The sequence below is a fragment of the Lagenorhynchus albirostris genome, chromosome 11 (assembly GCF_949774975.1).
Source record: "Lagenorhynchus albirostris chromosome 11, mLagAlb1.1, whole genome shotgun sequence".
NCBI classification, from domain to species: Eukaryota; Metazoa; Chordata; class Mammalia; order Artiodactyla; family Delphinidae; genus Lagenorhynchus; species Lagenorhynchus albirostris.
The window spans coordinates 30,569,003-30,586,642 of NC_083105.1; the positions used below are offsets into that span (position 1 = coordinate 30,569,003).

General features: G+C 41.8%; 1 protein-coding gene across 4 annotated transcripts in view; it reads left to right on the top strand.

Moving 5' to 3' along the window:
* Window positions 1–2,013: 2,013 nt before the first annotated feature.
* ATP2B1 (ATPase plasma membrane Ca2+ transporting 1) overlaps window positions 2,014–17,640 on the top strand; it is a 132,018-nt gene continuing 116,391 nt past the window's right edge. For 3 of the 4 annotated variants that reach the window (XM_060164965.1, XM_060164967.1, XM_060164968.1), the window contains exon 1: window positions 2,014–2,167. The gene's annotated coding sequence lies outside the window, so the exon portion shown is untranslated. Of the gene's footprint in view, window positions 2,168–2,565; window positions 2,794–17,640 lie in introns of those variants that run through there. The other variant, XM_060164966.1, reaches the window with a different exon arrangement.

Sequence of the window (17,640 nt, forward strand, 5' to 3'; positions counted from 1 at the left end):
ACATAAATATGTTCTGGGATATATATGTATATAATCTCCATAAATGAAAACGCTACTGAAATCATGTTCTAAAATGAAGATGCTGAGTAATTTTTCATGACCACAACACTGTACGAGCATACCGTTTGTTATTTGGAACTGCAACAAACCCACAAAGTGAACAGATTCTAGTTTAATCTATTATCCATTTTGCTAGTGCACTATAGCAATGAATCATATATTACTTTAATGTCAAATTCTTGATTAAAGTAGAATACATAATTCAATTTTCTATTGCGACTTCCTTGGAGGAAAAGTTGGACAAAGGCCAATGAGTCTTAAATGTCTCTAAGCCGTTTTGAAAAGTTAATCTGTTCTTCTGTTAAGAAGTTTTGAAATAGTGTCAGGAAGGGCTGTTGTACCCACCAACCAATTTCTTATCAGTGATTAATGAGAGGAAAAAACGGGGTCATCCTGCCTAGTGCTTGTTTTGCATGTCAAGGGCACAGCTCAAAATGTTGGTACTGTTTGACCTGGTAAGATACGTAAATTGATAAAAAAATTTTTCAACAGGGTTAACTGGGGTTTTTTTGCTTTTTAAACTTTTCACATATTTAGTTTTTAAATCCTTCAAAACTATTTTAATGTAAACACTACCAGAGTGAACATACATAATAAAGTCCTTCGCATCGACTGTTTGCTTTTAGGAAGACGTTACAGACATTAATTCTTCCAGTCCTGGAGTTAAGAGAAAGGAGGAGCCTCTGCAGAATGTATCTTTTTGTTCTGATTAAGTGGTATTGAAAATAACACGGACAAGTTCTCTAAAGCAGCGGCGACAGTTCAAACAGAGGCGATTAGACGAAGATGGAGCACGATGTCTTAGGTAAGACACAAATCTTTGAACACGTGTGTATGTGTGTGTAGGAAAGAAAACCCGTTTTATTTCTGAAAATGTCACTACGGTGGTTTCTTTTTTATTAACTTGCAAAATCTCTTGAAGGTTGTGGCAAAGCATGTTACCTTTCAGCATCTCAATCCCTCCCCCCTCCGAGATGCTACAAGTGAACTGAAGAGCCAAAGGCTTGGCATAGGTAGAAAACGCAAACCCCAAAGGAAGACACGGGGATTCTGAGCGCAGATCCTGATGGGCCTGTTCACACCGGCCGAACGCCTGCGTTAACTCTTTGGGCGCTGCAGCGGGTATCCCCGGAGTCTACGGGCCCGACCGGCAGAAACAGAGATGGAGCGCCCCTCGCCCGTGGGGGGTGTGGGCTGTCCTCCTCCAAGGAGGGAGCGAGCTAGGCGGCACTTTTGTCGTTCGGCGCGTGCGTCACGGCCCGGGACAGGAACCGAGTCCGGTACGGAGTGGAGCAGAGACATGGCGAGGAGCCGCTCAAATGTCCGCGGACGCGGGGGTCTGCGTTAACCGGTCCTCGCCTGGAGGGCTTGCCCTAGCCCGCCCGCCAGCCCGGCTCCCGGGCTCGGAGGAGCGTAGACCCGGGGTTGCCTCGGGCGGGACCCCAAGTAAAGGGCGCCCAAGTCAGCCTGCGGCAGACATCGCTCTCCTGCCTCCACAGTTGCGGGAGCCGCCCGGACCCGCTCGGAAACAGCAGCTGTGACTGACGGCGTCACCGCCCCGCTTGTCCGACCCACCCCCTCCTCCCCCTCCGCCCCCCGCCCCGATACGTCATGGAAACAAGGACGTCAGAGCCTTTCAGCCAATCGCTGGCAGCGACAGGAGGAAAGGGGCGAACGGGAGGGGGCGGGGGCAGCGGCCGGCCGAGGCGCTCAGCGGAGGAAGAGAGGGAGGGGCGCGTGGAGGCACGAGTCCCCCGCCCCTCACTCCGGCCACCCTTTCCCCACCGCGCGGCAAGTGCTAATCATCGGGCGCGCGCTCGCCAGCCGGGGGCGCGCTCTTCGGGTCCTCCCCTTAAACGCCCTCTCGGCTCCGCTCAGCTCCCAGTCTCCGTCCGAGTCGCGCTTCCTCCCGCGCGCGCGCGCCTGCCCGCCCCCAGGCTCCCCGCGGGCCGCGTCACGTGACCGCGCCTAGCCAAGGCGGCAGCGGCGGCAACGCGAGCTTCGGCGGCGGCGGCGGCGGCGGCGGCGGCAGTGGCAGCAGCTGCGCCGCCAGCGTGGAGCGGGAGGCGAGAGGGTGTGGAGAGAAGGGAGCGCCAGACCGGAACGGGTGAGTGTTCACCTCCCCTTGCCTCCCCCTGCAATCTTGCGGGCCACCCGGTGCAAGCGGCGCCCCTGCCCGAAGCTTCGCGTAGCCCCCTCGTGCTCCGCTGTCCGCTCTCCGGGGGCCGCAGGCCCCGCCCCGAGCGGGTCGGGCTGCGGTGCTCCCGGAGGGGGCTGCACCCCGCCCGCCGCTGCCTTTGCGGACGGCGGCGTGAGGCCGGCAAAGCTGCCCGTGCTGAGCGCGGCGCGCCCTGTGTGCGGCTCTGCGGAGCTCAGGAGGCGGGTCCTGCGGGGACGCGGGCGGCCACTCGGCGGCTGCCGGGCTCTGGGCGGGGGCCGGCCGGGCGCCGCCTCCTCCTCCGCCGCCGGCGCCGCCGCCTCCTCGCAGTGCAGCGTGAGTAGGGAGCCCCGGCTGGTGGAAGCCGAGCCTCTCAGCTCTGTGGCCACCTCATCCTCGAGGTGCAGCCGAACCTCCGCCTGGCGCTCTGAGTCCTGCGAGCCGCCTGCGGACGGGCTGAGGACCGAGCCCCCGCTCTCTGCGTTTCCCGCTGTCCTCACCGCCCCCTCCCCCCGACCCTCCTGCAGCCTCCCCTTCCTTTCCCCTTCGGAAAATGGTTCCTGCTGCTTGGCGAGGTGAGTGGCGGCCGCCGCCCGTCCGCGGCGGGGGCGGCGGGACAGGTCACCTGCGGGGGAAGCCTGGCGGAACACGGAGGTGGGGGCGTCGCGGCGGGGCTCCTGACAGCTGGGTGCTCCGTGGACTGCGCGGATTCGGGAGAAGTTGGCGGGGGCGTTCCGGCGCCCCCTCGCAGGTTGCCTCCCGCCGCGCCCGCCCCGGCAGATCGTAAAGGTGAGCGGCTTCCTCGGCGTGCGCCTCAGCGCCGGGTCCGGCCGGGAGTCCCCGCCCAGGGCTCCAGGGACGGGGCTCGGTGGGACTTCGCGTCTAACCCCGCAGCTCTTCACTTCTCCGAGCCGCCTCCGCCGCGCCATAGCCCATCTTGCGGCCGGCCGCCCCCGCTTCAGCGCCTGGTGACCTTGAGGGCAACGGTGCCCGGCACTCTTTCCCCGCGCCCCGGGAGGGTCACCCCTCTAATCCCCGGCTTCAGCCCCACTGGCGCTCCGCGGGCGGAGAGCGGGGCCGGGGTCGGCCCCCGGCTGGGGCTAGTTGATTGATGCGTGTCACACCGGATGGCGATTCCCCGGGAGTTGGAGAACAGTCTCGCCTTTATCCCGGTGTCTGTTGTCTGGCCCCCCAGGATGTTCTCGGTTGCTTCCGATTCGCGTTCTTAGACTTAGTTTAAAAGAAAAAAAGAAAAAAATCCTGCGTCCTCCACCCCCTTTTTGGAAGGGTCAGTAAGAGCCGCATTCCAGTTGCGGAGGTGGGGGGGGGGTGTACTCCCTTTATTCCATCCTGCTGGAGAATCCTGTGGCTTAGCTAGTTAGCGACCCCTGGTTCTGCACCGCGGTCACTGGCCAGGTTGGTGTCTGTGCGTATTTCATTCACCAGTTTTCTGCCGGACTCGCAGCGCTGGGAGTGCTCGAATCCTGTGCGGTGCATTGGTGCTTGGCGCGGAGGGTAGGGCAAGAGGTGCTCCGGGGGTCTTCAAACCTGCGGAGGGCTCGACCCTCCTCTGCACGCGTAATTTTGCCTTTCCTGGGGTTAGAGCGCAGCAGGCAGCCACCTTTGGCCGCTATGCATGCCACTTTTCTGGGTTTATTAATAATCTAATGGCTCCTGTTGGTATCGATTGCTGTTCATGATCAATTAGTTATATGGATTTTTTTTCATGCGCGTGTAGGTATATGCTTATATCTGGACTGTCTGCCTTTCAACATGGAAGCCTTTGTTGTGTTTCACCTCCCCCCACCTGAGGACAGTCTTATTTTAAAATAAAGCTCTTGTTCAGCGTGGGTGTATTTTATAATAAAAGTACTTGTAAGGATCTGCTTTGTATGAGGCTCTCCTCGGGCAGAGGGTTTGTAACCCTTTGGATAGTGGCCCACGTGAGTGAATGAAGGGCCTTCACCGCTTGTCCTGCTGCCAGCCTTCCCCAGACTCCCTGTCCTTGTGTGTGGCAGAGGCGGATTGGGGGAATTAGAGGGATTGGAGGAGAATCTGCTTTTTGTACTTGAGCGTTTCATCTGGGTCCCCCTCCCCCTGTTTTTTTCTTTTTTGTCCTGGTGAGTTCAAATTTGAAGTAAATAGGAACATACTCCTTAAAGGGAGACTTTGAGAACTAGTATATGAAATGGGCTTCTTTAGCCATGATTTCAGGGGGCCGTTTTAGTTTCTGTGCTTTGCATGAATTGCTGTAATTAAGGGTGGATCTCTGTCCTGATTTTGGCTTGGGTGTAACTGCAAAGATCTTAGAAAAGTAAGTTATTTCCTACCATATAGTCTGCAAAAGTGAGTCACAATCGGGTGAGTTGAGGACAGAGCGCCACCTTTAATTTAAAATTTCAGCATTTTCTTTTATTAAAATGGTGAAAATTCAGAGAACACCCTCTTGATTTTTGTTGCAGGTGTCATTACTGGCATCCCCATTTAGATGTGTAAGGTGAAATTGTCTTCATTTTCCCGTATTCTGCAATTCCTCACTCTTTTAGGGGTGTTTCTGCAACTGTATGGGAAATCATGGTTTTTTAATTGAAGCTTGGGATTTAGTGTAGAACTCTGAGATGAAGTGAGAAACTAGATTTGATTTGTGCTTATGATAAAATAATAGGGTCAATAATAGTGTGGATCTACTTAGGAAAAGAAATAAGGAAAGTAATAGCTTCATTGTAAATAGATATTTAAAACTAGCCGTTGCCACCAAATAAGGGTACCCACCAGCATGATAGTGGTTTTATAAATTTTTTTAGCTTCTGTGCTATAAAGAGATTCTAAAGTAAACATGCCAAATTATTAACCTTGTTTGAATAAGGTATAGTAATTTTTTTTTTGTTTTTCATCTTCCAACAGCTTGCCTTTTATGGTTTGACTGCAGATTTTACAATTAATTGTTTTTAAATAATACAAATGAGGACTTCCAGCAGGAGTACTTACCCTCAAAGTTATTGAAGACTATATTGGAAAAAGTGGTTTCTGTGCATGGCTCTTGTCAAATGTATCAATATCTTATATAAAAATGAATGGAGTTTTTAATGCTTAGAAAACATGTGCTGTAGTGACAGCTAAATGGGTGAGATTTCCTTCCCTGACGACTTGGTCCCTTCTGTCCCCCTCCCTCACAAATCAAAAACATGAGGTACACTATCTCTTTAGACACAGGATATCTTCTGATGATTGTGACTGCAGATGTAACATAAAAAAAGATTCAGCTTTCAAGTAATGAATAAATAAATGTGTGGATATTACTAAATACAGTTTTAATTGCAAACCACAAGATCGTTACCATTTCTATCTGCATTTAATTTTTAATTCACCACTTGTAGTTTCTTCATAGACTACTGTAAAGCATAAGCTATTGAGCTACAAATAGTTTTATTAAGTTAAAAAATCTGCTTGTGATGAAAGGTAGTTTATGCTTTTCAGTCTGGAATATGGCCCCAGGTTAAAGGACATCATTTGAGCAATTATGTTGATATATGCAGAGTAATTATACATTGTTATGCATATCTTGGTAGAATCCTTGATTTGGGGGTTAAATTTACCAATTTCCTTTGTCTGACAGATATGTTAACTTAATTTTGGGTGCAGCATTCTCTTACCATGTGAATTGAGTTGTATGGGTCAACAGGTTTTAAGAGGAACGGCCAATTACAACTATTGGTGGTCTTTTGCAGTACTAACAAAAAAGTGTATTTGCCCCCTTTTTTTTCTTATGTTTTTACACACACCTGCAGTTGAAACTGGTCATTTCACTTTTTACTTCTGGAATTTTGTAATGAATGAGAAAATTAAAGGAGTAAGGATCAGGGAGCAGAAAATTAAGTTTTTGCAGCTTGGGTAAGAGTATTTACTCACTCCGTTGGAGAGGAATAGTTATTTTCTAATAGGTGTCATGATATATATATAGAAGGGTACGTGAGAGCAGCTTATTTTGGAATGTATAGAATCTAAGGTAACATTGAAGGAAAATGATACAATAGGTATGGGGATAATTTTCAAAAAAAAAACTTTAAAATATTTGGTTTTTAGCTTTTACAGATATTTTATACACACACACATATACATTGTTGTCTTGTTAAAATTTTTTATTATGGAAATTGTCCAGCATGTGAAAGTAGAATATTATACTTAGTGACCAGTTTTGACACTTATCAATTCATGGTGCATGTAATTTCATTTCTGTTTTTACACAAGAAATATATCTATTATAAATGGGGGCATAAGACAGATGACTATTAAATTCTTATGTTTTATATTTATAATTTATAGGATATATACAATAATGTACAACATCTAGTTGAATCTGAAAGGTCAATTTTTATGTTTATTGTTTCCTTAATAGTCTGTTTTACAGCAGGCACCTAAAGATAGTGTCTCTCAAATTTTACTCTTAATGATAATGCCTTTGATTTATGAAATGCTTTACAGTATTTCAGAGTGTATTACATAGTATCCCTTTTGATTCTCACAGTAAATCTGTGAAATTAGTAGATAGCTGTACCTTCCTTGTTTGTTAGGTAGGTAAAATGATTTCTCTAGGCCCTAAGGTCATATAATATAGCCAGCAGCTAGATTAGCCAGAACTGGATTCTAGATGCCTTCTAGTTTTTGCTTCATTGCTCTTTCCATTATACATGTCTACGTAAGTTTGTGAAAGTTATATAAGTTTATGAAAATCAGGTTCTGACCACAGTAAATTTAATAGTGGAATATAAACAGATTTGTTTGGGTTTAACTTATAAATTTAATCGTTGCTTGTATTTGGTATAATATAAGCAGTTCATATCCTGATTTGCTTAACAGCTGAGTAAATGAATTTGAACATATTTGAAATACTATATTTTTAATATTGTGGATGGGATTATTTTTAAGTTAGGAATTATGTTTACAAAGACTGGTTAGTCCTTGAAATGATTAGGGGTGTCTTAAATCTTGACTTAAAAATAAAGTGGCCTGTACTAAAAGTTTCTTTTTTAAATTTCTGCTGTCATTTTTTCATGTATTTGGTTTTTTTCTGCCACAGCTTGTTACTTAAGTCTTTTTGAAATATTAATTCGGTATGTAATGAAATTTAGTTTTAAAAGGTCCCAAATGAGATTTTAGTTCTTGATATCCAAAACCTTGCTATAAAGCTCACAGGGAAGGTGGTGGTTCTGCAGAAAGTGTGCAGGAGGGTCACCTGGGGGAGTTACTGAAAGTGCAGACTCCCTGGCATTGCCCCCGCAAATCTGATTCAGCAGATGTGAGTGGGGCCCAGTAGTCAGCATTTTGAGAAACACCCACGTTGAGTTTGCATTTCGCTTAAAATTATATTACGTAGTTGAGATGCCTTTATAAATTAGAAAGACATCATTGATTTATTTGACTGTGAGCATAGTGCTTTCAAGTAGTTTTGACTATTGTAGCCAAGTTTGATTTGTGGACTTGGTGGTTTTTGTGACAATTGTAAGACTGGTAAATTGAAAATATTTTTTTATCTGTGTGCACTGTCTTCTTGCAGAAGATCCATCTACGGTTATTGAGTTACTTATTTATTAAGCACTGTGAAAGTACTAGATGGAAAATGTTCTGTTTGTTTTCATGCCCCAGCGTCTGCCATTCCAAATGACCTGAACATGGGGGCTTATGTAAAAATAATGCATGCTGTGTCAGTACAGTACTGTATATTTATATACATATGATATGCTTTAGTCTAGCTCTTATTTTATGTTAGAAGGAAAGACTTTGGATGTTCCTTCAAACTAAAAGGACATAAATTGGTGGATAAGTAGTGGTCCTTATTAATTTCAGTTAACAAGTAGCTGTTCCTTCAGAAACAGCAGGTTAGTCCTTAATGATCTTTCAAGAATATTAATAGGACTAATTGATAATTTACCATTCTGTGCATGAAAGCAAAAGTTACTGCTGTTTTGCTTAATGTTAAAGAACAGATTATATAGTTCATCAGTCTACTGTAAGAGCCATTTGATGTAAACTGATCTGACTTTAACCATTTTATCTACCCTATATGGATTACTTTCTGTTTAAGACCAGATTTAAAATGCAATTGTTTTTGCTTCATGTATGACACTATAGTAAGTAGCCTGCATCTGTTTTTAAAATAGATTTTATAATGAAATTAATTTCAAAACAGGTCCATCTCAAGACTGTGCTGAACACTTTTTTGATCATTTGTTACAAAACCTTAGGCTTGTTCGCTGCGCTTTAGAATATATTTAGGAATCATGGGTTATAATTTACTAATGGTTGTGGAAATCTAAGCTCATAAAGATTTCTGGTAGAGAGATACAGATAAACTATAGTAAACCTTTCACCATATTCTTTTTTTTTTTTAACATCTTTATTGGGGTATAATTGCTTTACAATGGTGTGTTAGTTTCTGCTTTATAACAAAGTGAATCAGTTATACATATGTTCCCATATCTCTTCCCTCTAGCCACCATATTCTTTTAAAGCTATTTTTCATTAAAATTTTCCTAAATAACTTTGTTAATTATTCTAAACAGTATGCAGTGTTTTTAGTTACCTCTTTGGTAGGAATATTATTTGGTATTTCTAAGTACAATAACTTTCAACAATGTGGTGTTGCAAAATCCAGGATACCTGGATTTGTATTAATATTTTTGTCACTTCGGCCTCTGGAGGAAAAAACAAGGATAGTTTTGAATGGACCAGTGCTTGCTTACATTGTGAAATCTGAGATGATACTCCCTAACTGTAAACTGGTATGACTATTATAAAGACTTGACAAATTTAGGACTAAAAGTTGTGTGTTCTGAAAAGTAGATCATAAAAAAGGATTTGTCTGTTTAAAAGATGCTTTTTAAATAACTTGATTATTAACAATGTGGATTTATTGTTCATTGTATTAACTCAGTGAGTTGGTTTGCTCCCAGAAGGATTCTAAGCAATCTTTTACTCTCAAAATTCTCAGATCTGCTGCTCTAATCTACCTTTGATATTTGTGCCAGGATTTTCTTGTTTTTAAGTAGTTTTGCTGCTGTGGTTTCTTGACTAAAATGCTCAGTGGTTCCTCATTTTTCTCTTTATCAAGATGCAGCTTGACTCTGAAGACCTTTTATAAAATAGCTCAGTATTCTAAAGTGCATTTTAGAACACCGATTCTAAGAAATATTAATAGGAGTTTTATGGAGGGAGAGGGGCAAAACCCAAATCCGAGATAGGCTAGTTTATGCAGTTTCCCATTTGGGACTTCTCCCATATTTTGCTATGGTAATATGGACTGAATCTATCTAAATGTGTTTAGTGTTTTAAAAGCTCCCTTGTTTCACAGAATCCCTTTTAGTGGAGCACCCACTTGTTGCTTTTCTGTATTACTTAACCAGGATCACCACTTTGCACACCTCTGGGGGGGTGCTGTTCGCAATGTGAATCAAGTTTCTGGAGTTGATAGCAGAGCTGCAGTACTATACTGCTGACTCCCCACTGCGGGACAGTCATGTCTGGCAGTCTCCTGCGTACACTCTTCTCATTCCTTTTGCTGTGACATCATTATGATTTTCCTCTCACTTGATGGGACCCTTGATCTTGTCTGTCTAAATGTTCCCATTCTTCAAAACTCAGCATTCATCTACCTTTTGCAGTCATCACTCATTAACTTTCTTGTCTGAATTGCTGTACATTTGTAGTCTGGGTCATACAGTTCCCATCTATTATACATCCTTTTTGTCTTAGTAATTTCATTCAGGTAAGAACATGAGTTCTTGAGGATATATAGAGTTTTATCCCATAAACGTTCAATCAGTATTTTTCTGGCGGATTGATTTAGGACTTAGACATTGTGTAGCTTGCGTGAAGGTAAAGTGGATAAAGTGGAGGAATTTTTCTTGGAGAATTTCTAAAGATTTTTTACCTTTGAAATTTTAGCTTTGCTCAGATGGATTCATAGGACAACCTGTTTTACTTCTGGAGGGCAGCCGCATTTCATAGACTGTTGCTAGGACAATAGAATTTAGCTTCTCCATAGGAAGTCATTTCCATTTCTTAACTGCGGTGTAGTAATTTGTCCATTTTAGACAAATTACAGTAGCTAAAATTTGTCTTAAAATGACCAGTTTCACTTTTCTTTTAGCTCATGACATTTTTCCTTTCATCAACATTGATGTTCTTAAGATGTGCTTGTTGTATCTGTAATCCATTAGCATATTGCATGATGTAAAATGCCATAATTTGAAGCATATATTATGGTCTAAAATTTACAGTATGATACCCTTGTACTTACTGCTTACCGATAGGAGTACTCTTGGAGTCAAGCTTTTAAATGTTTGCTGCAGGTTCTGATTTTCTGAGAGAGTTCTTCATGCATTGAGCGTGAACTCTTGGCCCATGACTTAGCGCATGATCACTGTAGGCATCAGGAGGATGTGTAGATATATGGTCTTTGTTAAAGTTTAAAGCATAGCAATGTGGTTATTCTTCTGCCTTCCTTAGGTCAAGGCAGGAAAGCCTGTACCTGACTTTATCATTTCTTTTGAATGCTCATGTAGTACATGGAGTCATAATTTCAAACATTTAAGCAATTAATGATTTATATAGATTTGGCACGTAAGCTGTTGTAGTTTTAAATGCTTGAAAAAAGTTGCTCTCCATAGATTATTCACTTTCCAGTGTTTAGCACTGCTGAAACTGTACAGGTGTACTGATCTTGAGTGTTCTCCCAACCCTTTTACATTTTATAGATCTAACTCTTGGTAAGGTATTATGGAAGGAATTAATCGTTGATCAAAAGAGGAGTGTAGAACGGTTTTAGTAGTGAAAAAAATAAAAAGAAAGCTGTGAAGGCAGACATCAGTGGAATCAGCAAAAGTGAAATGGGTTAGAGTATGATCTTTTCCTACTAGATTTTGATCTTTCCTCTTGGGACAGACGTGGATGGCATTGACGTATACTCCATGCTGCCTTGCTTATACTTAGAGTTACGTGAAATTTTCAGTTCCTTTGCTATAATTCTGTCCTTTTTTTCTCTACTTATGCCCCAAATCAAGTGAGTGATGCTTTAACTACCCTTTTCTGTTTGTTTAAAAAGTGAATCACAAACTTCAGGTACTTTACTTTGCACACTCCTGACAACTAGTACTATGGTGGAGAACTGATGAGTTAAAGGGCAAGTATAGGGAGCTGAAAACAAGGAAGGTCAGTCAGTAAAATGGGAAAGAGATGATGGCAAAGTCCAGGAAAAGGATATCCTCCAGCATCAGACCCTCTGAATGTCGGATATCAGAAAAACAAACACCAATCAGCCCTTTTTTGCATGAAGAGTAGATTTAGGATAAAATTTAAATTCACCTGCCTTTAAGCTTAAACCCCACTTTTTGAATATATATATTGAGCACTGGAACTTACCTGATTCTCTTTTGCCTCTGGACGCTCTTGCTACATCGTTCCTTTTGCCAGGAATGCCCACCTTTCTCAGAGACTGTATATCTGTATTTTATTGAAGTGTAGTTGATTTACAATGTCGTGTTAGTTTCAGGTGTAAAGCTCAGTGATTCAGGTGTATATATGATTGGATTTCAGATTCTTTCCCCTTATAGGTTATTACAAAATACTGAGTATAGTTCCCTGTGCTGTACAGTAGGTCCTTGAGCCTGTGTATCTTCATGGTATTCCTGTGTGTGACTAGACCTAAAACTTCTGATTTGGGTTTTCAACTCTGTGATGTTGTCTTAAGATCTCTCCAGATTTAAATTTGAGTTTTATTGTTGCCACTAAAAAGCCAAGTGACCATGGGTAAATCACTTGGTTTCTTTGTTACCTCCCACAAAAGTACAAAATATAAAATCAGAGAATTTTATTAACTTGTCTTTCTTGGAAGTTTTAACTTTTAAAACAATATGTCCACAGTAGGTCGTCTTCTCTCTCCACCTTGTCCCGAATTTTCAACTGTTGAATTTATTTTTTAGATTTACCATCTAATTTTGCCTTTAATTTATCATTTGGTGTTTCATCGATGATATGCTGTTTCATTCATGAAGACAGTGTAGCTTTTCAGTAAATCTATTTATCTAAGACTTCCATTAAAGAAGTGGCATATCAGTGGCATTTGACACCTACTTTCTGTCAAAGTTTGCTAAAATGAGAGTGAGTGTGAGTTTACAGCATTTGTTAAGATCCGCAGCCACCTTCCCTCACTTTGCTTTCAGGATGCTGGCCAGAGTTGAAGTGTCTTCTCTGAGAACTCTGACTAGCTCAAGGGAAAGGAACCACTAATCTGCTTTCTGTCATTATAGATTAATTTGAACTTTCTAAGGTCTCTATACATGGAATCATAAGGTATGTGTTCCTTTTTGGTCTGGCTTTCATTCAGCATAATTTTAAGTTCATCCATGCTGCATATATTAATAGTTCAGTTCTTATTATTGCTGGTAAAGATTTCATTGCATGGATGTACCACAGTTTGTTTATCCATTTACCCATTGATAGCCTTTTGGGTTCCAGTAACTTATGGTGTCTGTTCAGATCTTTTGTCCACTTTTTCATTAGGTTGTTTGTCTTATTATTGAGTTGTAGTTTCTTGATATCCTCTAAATAAAAGTACTTTGGGAAGCATTTGTGCTTGTGCTGGGGGTGGGAGGAGGAATAGTGTTTAAAGAGATTTATGTATCTAACACCTAAAACTGAAAAAGCAAGCAGGAGCACCGCAAGTATTATTTGTAGAAATGGAGTTAGGTACTAAAACGAAAGGTACCTGTTCCTTGTTGCCTGTGAATGGAAACTGGGATAAGGGGACTAAAAAAATTGCTGATATTTTTAAAAAGTCTTATAGACCTGTTTCTGTAAACAAACTTCATGCATGTATAAGTTTGTCAAAACTAAAAATGAATACATGAGTGGAATAAGTTTATATCTGTGGATAAGCCAGGTGTGTCCCCTGTTCCGTTCTTGGGTCTGCGTGCAGTCTTGTGCAACTGAGATGCAGAATTCAGTATTACTTTGAATAAAAGAATCCATTTTTACTAAAGCATAAGTGAGCAATGTGGACTTGACTGAAAACTTACTTAGGGGAGGCAGTCCACTTAAGTTCCTTGATTTCTCCCTCAAGTCTTCCTCCAGTTTGCAAGTTCAAATTTCTCCCTCCTTTATTATGTAGAACAGTTGCTTACCTTCTTTGGTTTCTTAGTTTCCCTTGGACTGTCCCTCACCATCACCACTACTCCACACGCACTCCAAGCAGCTCATAAATACATATGAAGACATTTTTTCTAAATAGTTACATATAGTCCTGTCCGTAGCTAAGAGTTTGATATATGATTTCTTTATTTCTTCATCTGGGTAAGTATAGCATTTAATCCCATGGAATGTTGATTTGTGAGAGACTCTTTAATATGTTAAGGAGTACCCTTCTGTAGCTGCGTCTTAACAATTAACCATATTTTAAAATTCCACCCCCTTCACTAATTTCCTGTCTTCCCTTTGAAGAATTTGGTATTTGACAGAATTTCTTCCTCCTGCTCTTTCTTTGAAGGAAGAATCTCAGAGGGAAACAGTAGTCATCCCTTAAGAGATGCTGGAATTCAGAAAAGAAAAACGAAAACCTATGGGTTTTTTTTGTCAAACTGGCATGAAAAATAGACCAGCTATAAAACACACTAATTACTTTGACTAGATAAAGGGAATTTTAAAATATTTAATAAAATGAACACTGGTGTAGCTGCTTTCTACCTGCCAGATACTGTTTCAAGGAATTTACAGATATTAAACTGTTTAAATGAGTGGGTTCTGTGGAATTTGGGGGAGAGAATTTCTCTATCGAAAAAGTTGAAAGGGGTATTAATGGTTTTAAAAGGGAATCCTGGAATACAGTGACTTACATAACTTTTCTACCAATTTAAAATATAACAATACTGATTGTATAATTTTTGGAAAATATAGAACAATGTAAAAATGAAACAAAATCACTATCTCTGAGAAATAGCCAGCTTTAACATTTTGATTTATTTCTGAACTTAAAAAAAATTTGTACATCTATTAACATGCTTGAGATAATGTAAGTATAATTGTGTGGTTTTAAAAAGCTTTGTATTATTTTTCTCCTGTCATCAGATTTTTTTCATCAACATCATTTTAATAAGTGTGATATTCCATCCCATGGCTAGTCCCTTGTTAGTAGATGTTTGGGTTTTAAGTTTTTTCTCTTATGTTAAATAATCCTCTAGTGAACATCTTTTTTTTGTAGATTTTATCTTCATTTATGATTGTTTCCTTTGTAATTTCTGGGTTTAAAGGATTTTGGTAGTTTGTTATCTTTTGATTAACATTTTTTTGCCAGCCTCGTTGCTGAGAGGCTAGTTAAGTATTTAGGATTCTTTGTCTTTTCCTGCTATGTGTACAGTTGGTGCCACTCAACTTCTAGGTCTTTGCTTTACTTTCTCAAATTCTTGTAGCCCTCTTAAAAATTCATAATTTGTTGTTGTTTACATGTTTGACACCTCCAGGAGATAATTCAGTTTGAGAGCAGGGACTGTTTATCTTTCTGTTACTAGCCTCTGGCGCATGACTTTTACCTGTGATGTTCTTAATGACTCTTGAATGAGCCTCTTGTGTCTGGTCTTGAGCTTGAGTCCACTGACTTCAGACTCCAGTAAAATGCTTGTTTTGTCTCTCTTTATTTTATTTTTTTAAAGTCTTTATGGAATTTGTTACAATATTGCTTCTGCTTTATGTTTTGGTTTCTTGGCCCCAAGGCATGTGGGATCCTAGCTCCCTGACCAGGGACCGAACCCGCACCCCCCGCATTGGAAGGCGAAGTCCCAACCACTGGATCGCCAGGAAAGTCCCTGTCTCTCTTTTTTTGTTTGTTTGCGGTACACAGGCCTCTCACTGTTGTGGCCTCTCCCGTTGTGGAGCACAGGCTCCGGACGCGGACGCGCAGGCTCAGCGGCCATAGCTCACGGGCCCAGCCACTCAGCGGCATGTGGGATCTTCCCGGACCGGGGCATGAATCCGTGTCCGCTGCATTGGCAGGCAGACTCTCAACCACTGCACCACCAGGGAAGCCCCCTGTCTCTCTTTAGAAACTGTAATAGGCTTGTGGTGAGACTTTATCACAAGGCACTTTTTCTTTTAACTTAAACTGAAAATATGTCAGCTGAATCATACTATTGAAGATGAGAAATATTTTGTTATAACTGTTATATAAGTTTAATTCTTTCGGAAACAGTTCCACCATCCCTGCTTTTAAAGGGTAAGATAAACTTTACTAAGTGAAGTAGAATACTAAGAATAGGCCCTTAGAAATGGATGTTACTTTTATTATTAGTTATTTCAAAATGTTGATAAAGTTTTCTAAAATGCTTCTTACAGATTAATACATCTTTTTTTTTTTTTTGCGGTACGCGGGCCTCTCACTGTTGTGGCCTCTCCCGTTGCGGAGCACAGGCTCCGGACGCGCAGGCTCAGTGGCCATGGCTCACGGGCCCAGCCGCTCCGCGGCATCTGGGATCTTCCCAGACCGCGGCACGAACCCGTGTCCCCTGCATCGGCAGGCAGACTCTCAACCACTGCGCCACCAGGGAAGCCCTACATCTTTTTTTTAACAGAGGAGAAAATTCTACAAAAGTTTGACATTAAGCTTTTAAGTGCAAGTGTATGTTGAATTAATCCAAAAAAAGTGGAGTTTCTGTATTTGTATATGAAATAAAACTTTAGGTTTAGGAAGGTGTCCTAGCAGGCTCTTCCTATGACATTGTATCTGACTTATTTTTAGTGCTCAGACTTTGAGTGGAAAACTTAAGATTTTGGATAAATAAATTCCTTCAAAAAATAGTTATGTGATCACTGTGCTAGACAGTAATAACTGTGACCTGCCAAGAAAGAGAGTCTGTTATGCAGAGCTTTCAGTCTGTCTCACTTGGTATGTCCAGCGTTCCTTCTTGGTTTCCTTTTTTGTGCGGTGATTCATCAGGTGCTGTATGCTTCCAAGGAACCTGTGTTAAGTGTGTGCACATGTCTCCTTCCTAGTCTTTGATCTCTTCCTATAATGAATAGGGATATATTGTTTCCAGCTATTCTTTTTTTTTAAGAGAATGACATATTTTTAAAAAAATTTTATTTATTTTTAATTAATTTATATATTTATTTTTGGCTGCATTGGGTCTTCGTTGCGGTGTGTGAGCTGCTCATTGCTGTGGCTTCTCATGTTGTGGAGCACCGGCTCTAGGCACATGAGCTTCAGTAGTTGTGGCTCACGGACTCTAGAACGCAGGCTCAGTAGTTGTGGCGTATGGGCTTAGGTGCTCTGCGGCATGTGGCGTTTTCCCAGACCAGGGATCAAACCCGTGTCCCCGGCATTGGCAGGCGGATTCTTAACCACTGCGCCACCAGGGAAGTTCCTCCAGCTATTCTTATACAAAGAAGAAAGACATTTTGGAGTCAGCTGTCAAACCTTCATATGGCAGTAGTTTTGCTACCATCGTTTCCTAGTCTTAGAACTCTTGATGGTGATCTCTCTCCTGTCACTATTACTTTTGAAGTTTTTTGTTTGTTTTGTGGTTTTTTTTTGTTTGTTTTTTTAAGTTGCACTGAGCTCTGCTTATATTCCACATACAACCAAGGTAGAGAGCCAGACTGTCAGTTCTGAGTTGCGTCATAATCTTGGACTTGCCCCTACTGTCTCCTTTCTTCTTTTTCTTTTTTTTATAAATTTATTAATTTTTTTTGGCTGCGTTGGGTCACTCAGTAGTTGTGGTACATGGGCTTAGGTCCTCTGTGGCATGTGGGATCTTCCCAGACCAGGGCTTGAACCTGTGTCCCCTGCACTGGCAGGTGGATTCTTAACCATTGAGCCACCAGGGAAGTCCCCTGTCTCCTTTCTTGTAGATTCAAGTTGAATGTTTCCCCAGGCTGAGGCTGCATTGGTGAAGGTCTTTGTGCTGAAAGGAAGGAAAACTCCTCCTTTGAGGGGTTTCTTTGGCTATGCCCCTCCAATATATTCAATACTAGGTAGCCCCGTAAGGCAGGTGCTGCAAGGAATTGAAAGGAAGAATTTTTGAGTGGGTTTTGAGATCTAGAGAGATTATAGTTTAACTTAAAGCTGCAAACGTAAGCTAAGAGATTAGAGTCATCAAAAGTCACTAGATTATAGCAGTGTTGAGGACTTTAAAGATGACAGCTGCAGAAGTGGGATGTGCCAAGAGGAGGGAGAATAGGACAGATTATGTAGTTGGTTGAATGTAACTTTTTACATTTAGTTAGTAGTTAGACATCAACGTATATGTTTGAGTATTCAAAGCAGATTTTTTTCTCCTAAGTACTGCCTCTTAATTACTTAGAAAAGTTAAAGGTGTAAAAGGATAAAATTATCATGACATTTCTCTAATGTTGAAGTCAGTGAATAATGGTGGTCTTGT